Source organism: Schistocerca serialis, unplaced genomic scaffold (genome assembly GCF_023864345.2).
Source record: "Schistocerca serialis cubense isolate TAMUIC-IGC-003099 unplaced genomic scaffold, iqSchSeri2.2 HiC_scaffold_213, whole genome shotgun sequence".
Classification (NCBI taxonomy): domain Eukaryota; kingdom Metazoa; phylum Arthropoda; class Insecta; order Orthoptera; family Acrididae; genus Schistocerca; species Schistocerca serialis.
The window spans coordinates 92,501-97,500 of NW_026047777.1; the positions used below are offsets into that span (position 1 = coordinate 92,501).

Here is a 5,000-nt window from a genome sequence, read left to right on the forward strand (position 1 = left end):
GTTATTCAGAGTCACCAAGGCAAACGGACCGGACGAGCCGACCGATTGGTTTTGATCTAATAAAAGCGTCCCTTCCATCTCTGGTCGGGACTCTGTTTGCATGTATTAGCTCTAGAATTACCACAGTTATCCAAGTAACGTGGGTACGATCTAAGGAACCATAACTGATTTAATGAGCCATTCGCGGTTTCACCTTAATGCGGCTTGTACTGAGACATGCATGGCTTAATCTTTGAGACAAGCATATGACTACTGGCAGGATCAACCAGGGAGCTGCGTCAACTAGAGCTGAGCAGCCGGCCGCCCGGGAGTGTGTCCCGGGGGCCCGCGCGAACACGCAAGCGTCCGCTCAATTATTCTGCAAACAGGAGGAGGCTGAGCTCCCCTGCACAACACACCTCGAAACCCTCTCAGGTCCCGGCGGCGCGCAGCGCCGTCCTAAGTACTTGGTCGGGTTCGAGAGAGGCGCAATCGCCCGGAGTTAGGCGAGTAGACGCTTTAGGTGCGACCACCCGTGCTCCCAACTGAGCTTGCCGCTGCCGACAGAGGCCCGGGAGCGTGCTGTCGTGGCATTGCCGGCGGGAGACAACACGCGCCACCTACGGTGACCGGCAGCTCCAACGCCAGCGCCACAGAAGGACAAAAGCCCTACTTGGGTGCCGAAGCGAACTCTCCCAGCACAGCGCACGCGCCAACACGTCCGCACAGCTGCGATACAAACCACCTGCGAGAACCGCTGGGGCGACCGAGCAGCAGACGGCGTCGCGGCGCCGAGCGCCGGGCGGCGGCGCATCCTCAGCGCACAAAGTCCTCAATCGGACCAGCACACTGCAGATGGCCACCGCGCTTCGCACCGGGCCCGCGAGGACCTACTTTGGCCGCAAGGCGCCGCGAGCAGGGGGCGCCGGCGCGCAGCTGCGCCGCCTGCCGCGTCCGTCGGCCGGCGCGCCTGCCACCGGCCGCCCCCACCAGCCGGCTGTAGCGCGTGCGCCCACGCACCGCGCTGCCAGCACGCCGGGCGGCCCCCCCTCACCGGCCGGGGACGGTCCCACCCAGCCACCGCCGCGTATCGCCTCACACCCAGATCCCCTTTCACGTTCGTGGGCATGGTGGGTCCCCTTTCACGTTCGTGGGCATGGTGGGTATCCCTGAAACAACCGGTTAATAGCTCGACCGATCGTCGCCAACACTGATTCACCTCTAGCGAGAACAACCGCACCACAACGGGTTACCGGTTGTTCATTTGCGTAACGTCACCAGCAAACGTACACGTCCATCGCCATTTGCAACGAGTATTGCATGCCTGTGTCAGGTGTCACAACACACTACGTCTGCCCACATAGACGCAACAACATGTGCACGCCTAGAGAACACGTGGAAGGTAGACCCCGTACGTATGCGGTGTCCATTGCGCGAACGACTGTCAGCCCGCCTCTGCAGCATGTCGCAGATGTGGAACGCGGTGCAACATGCTATCACGGTGTGTGAGAAGAGACGACTACGTCCGAATACACGCTCCACTACATCAACAGACTGCTCATGCTGATCGCCATCCAGGGCGTCCGTTCCTCCCACACGTCTGTATGGCGTACCACACTGCAATCCAGCTCTTATAGGGAGACGACACGTAGCTGCGTGCACAATATTTGGACTGTATGGTCCGCCGTTGCTAGGCGCTGTCGTCATACGGTCACATGGGCCACGATGTATCATTCAGTACATACGGAGCAATGTGCAGTACAGTTTGTGGGTTTTGCGTACATCGGCGGACAGGTGACAGGCCGTACCACAACGTAGGCTGAGTACGTCGGCATGCGAAGGGCATTGAACATGCAAACTTCTCACCGACCAGCTTGCGAAGGCAGGGGGGAAGGGGGGGGGGCATGTACGTCCTGCTGCTATCCACACTACAGTGTATAGCAGGAGCATGTGGAAAGTCAGCAACACCTGCAAGGTGTTTAACATGACGCGATACACAGGGGACCGGGCAGTGCGAGTAGCGAACTATATTGCGAGGGTTGCGGTTAGGCAACACTACACTACTTTAACGGGTTGCATAACAATTACAGAGCAGGTTCAGCGACAACGTGCGTCAGGTTAAGGCGCAATATAGTTTAGGTTACGGCGCACTTTAGGTTAGGTTAAGGCACATTATAGGTTAGGTTAAGGCACAACATGGGTTACGTTAAGGCACAACATGGGTTACGTTAAGGCACAACATGGGTTAGGTTAAGGCACAACATGGGTTAGGTTAAGGCACAACATGGGTTAGGTTAAGGCACAACATGGGTTAGGTTAAGGCACAACATGGGTTAGGTTAAGGCACAACATGGGTTAGGTTAAGGCACAACATGGGTTAGGTTAAGGCACAACATGGGTTAGGTTAAGGCACAACATGGGTTAGGTTAAGGCACAACATGGGTTAGGTTAAGGCACAACATGGGTTAGGTTAAGGCACAACATGGGTTAGGTTAAGGCACAACATGGGTTAGGTTAAGGCACAACATGGGTTAGGTTAAGGCACAACATGGGTTAGGTTAAGGCACAACATGGGTTAGGTTAAGGCACAACATGGGTTAGGTTAAGGCACAACATGGGTTAGGTTAAGGCACAACATGGGTTAGGTTAAGGCACAACATGGGTTAGGTTAAGGCACAACATGGGTTAGGTTAAGGCACAACATGGGTTAGGTTAAGGCACAACATGGGTTAGGTTAAGGCACAACATGGGTTAGGTTAAGGCACAACATGGGTTAGGTTAAGGCACAACATGGGTTAGGTTAAGGCACAACATGGGTTAGGTTAAGGCACAACATGGGTTAGGTTAAGGCACAACATGGGTTAGGTTAAGGCACAACATGGGTTAGGTTAAGGCACAACATGGGTTAGGTTAAGGCACAACATGGGTTAGGTTAAGGCACAACATGGGTTAGGTTAAGGCACAACATGGGTTAGGTTAAGGCACAACATGGGTTAGGTTAAGGCACAACATGGGTTAGGTTAAGGCACAACATGGGTTAGGTTAAGGCACAACATGGGTTAGGTTAAGGCACAACATGGGTTAGGTTAAGGCACACCATGGGTTAGGTTAAGGCACACCATGGGTTAGGTTAAGGCACACCATGGGTTAGGTTAAGGCACAACATGGGTTAGGTTAAGGCACAACATGGGTTAGGTTAAGGCACAACATGGGTTAGGTTAAGGCACAACATGGGTTAGGTTAAGGCACAACATGGGTTAGGTTAAGGCACAACGTAGGTTAGGTTAAGGCACAACGTGGGTTAGGTTAAGGCACAACGTGGGTTAGGTTAAGGCACAACGTGGGTTAGGTTAAGGCACAACGTGGGTTAGGTTAAGGCACAACATGGGTTAGGTTAAGGCACAACATGGGTTAGGTTAAGGCACACCATGGGTTAGGTTAAGGCACAACATGGGTTAGGTTAAGGCACAACATGGGTTAGGTTAAGGCACAACATGGGTTAGGTTAAGGCACAACATGGGTTAGGTTAAGGCACAACATGGGTTAGGTTAAGGCACAACATGGGTTAGGTTAAGGCACAACATGGGTTAGGTTAAGGCACAACGTAGGTTAGGTTAAGGCACAACGTGGGTTAGGTTAAGGCACAACATGGGTTAGGTTAAGGCACAACATGGGTTAGGTTAAGGCACAACATGGGTTAGGTTAAGGCACAACATGGGTTAGGTTAAGGCACAACATGGGTTAGGTTAAGGCACAACATGGGTTAGGTTACGGCACAACATGGGTTACGTTACGGCACAACATGGGTTACGTTACGGCACAACATGGGTTACGTTACGGCACAACATGGGTTACGTTACGGCACAACATGGGTTACGTTACGGCACAACATGGGTTACGTTACGGCACAACATGGGTTACGTTACGGCACAAATTAGGTTAGGTTAAGGCACGATATAGGTTAGGTTAAGGCACGATATAGGTTAGGTTAAGGCACGATATAGGTTAGGTTAAGGCACGATATAGGTTAGGTTAAGGCACGATATAGGTTAGGTTAAGGCACGATATAGGTTAGGTTAAGGCACGATATAGGTTAGGTTAAGGCACGATATAGGTTAGGTTAAGGTACGATATAGGTTAGGTTAAGGTACGATATAGGTTAGGTTAAGGTACGATATAGGTTAGGTTAAGGTACGATATAGGTTAGGTTAAGGTACGATATAGGTTAGGTTAAGGTACGATATAGGTTAGGTTAAGGTACGATATAGGTTAGGTTAAGGTACGATATAGGTTAGGTTAAGGTACGATATAGGTTAGGTTAAGGTACGATATAGGTTAGGTTAAGGTACGATATAGCGTAGGTTCAGATACACATTGTTGTAGGGAAAGGTGTATTGGGGGGGGGGGGGCGGCAGGTTCGTTGATAGTGATTATCGTAATTGGATGCCTGCGGTATTATCCGATTTGTCACGTCAGGATGCACTTTTGGCTCATGACAGGCGGCGCTCCGATTCCATGGTTGTGGCAGATCTGTGTCTTTCATTCCTGCCATTGTTTGTGTGCTGTGACAGGAGGCAGTATTGTGATGTTGGGTGCACCACTGTGTAGGACATGTGTGGGTGTTCGTGGCTTAGCTGAGCAATGTGCGGATGTCGGAAGGGTGGGATATTGTGTTTTCTGGGTGGACCTCCCGGTCTGGTAATGATAGTGTGGATTGTGTCATGTGGCGGAGAGGATGCACTGGATGTTCTTCCATGCTGGTGGTTAGATATTGTGTGTGATAAGAGAGTAGTGTGTGATAAGAGTGTCTGGCTGACGTGTGGTTCTCATTGTGTGCAGAGTCTTTCAGCATGTATAGGGACGGTTGTATATATTATCTGTATTCTGATGGCTCTGCATCTATTACTAATCAGTGCCGTGTATACGGTTACTCTAGTTCCAGTCGAAACTGTTCTATCTCTGTACATTAGTGACACTGCGGCTCCACTATGTTGCCGCCCCTGTCGGCCGTTTCCCCCAGT

General features: G+C 51.5%; 1 non-coding gene across 1 annotated transcript in view; it reads right to left on the reverse strand.

Moving 5' to 3' along the window:
• Positions 1-272, reverse strand: part of LOC126444005 (small subunit ribosomal RNA) — a 1,909-nt gene extending 1,637 nt beyond the window's left edge. Inside the window, exon 1 of the ribosomal RNA XR_007582344.1 lies at positions 1-272. This exon is cut by the window's left edge and continues 1,637 nt beyond it. This is a non-coding gene — a ribosomal RNA (small subunit ribosomal RNA).
• Between the last annotated feature and the right edge of the window lie 4,728 nt (positions 273-5,000).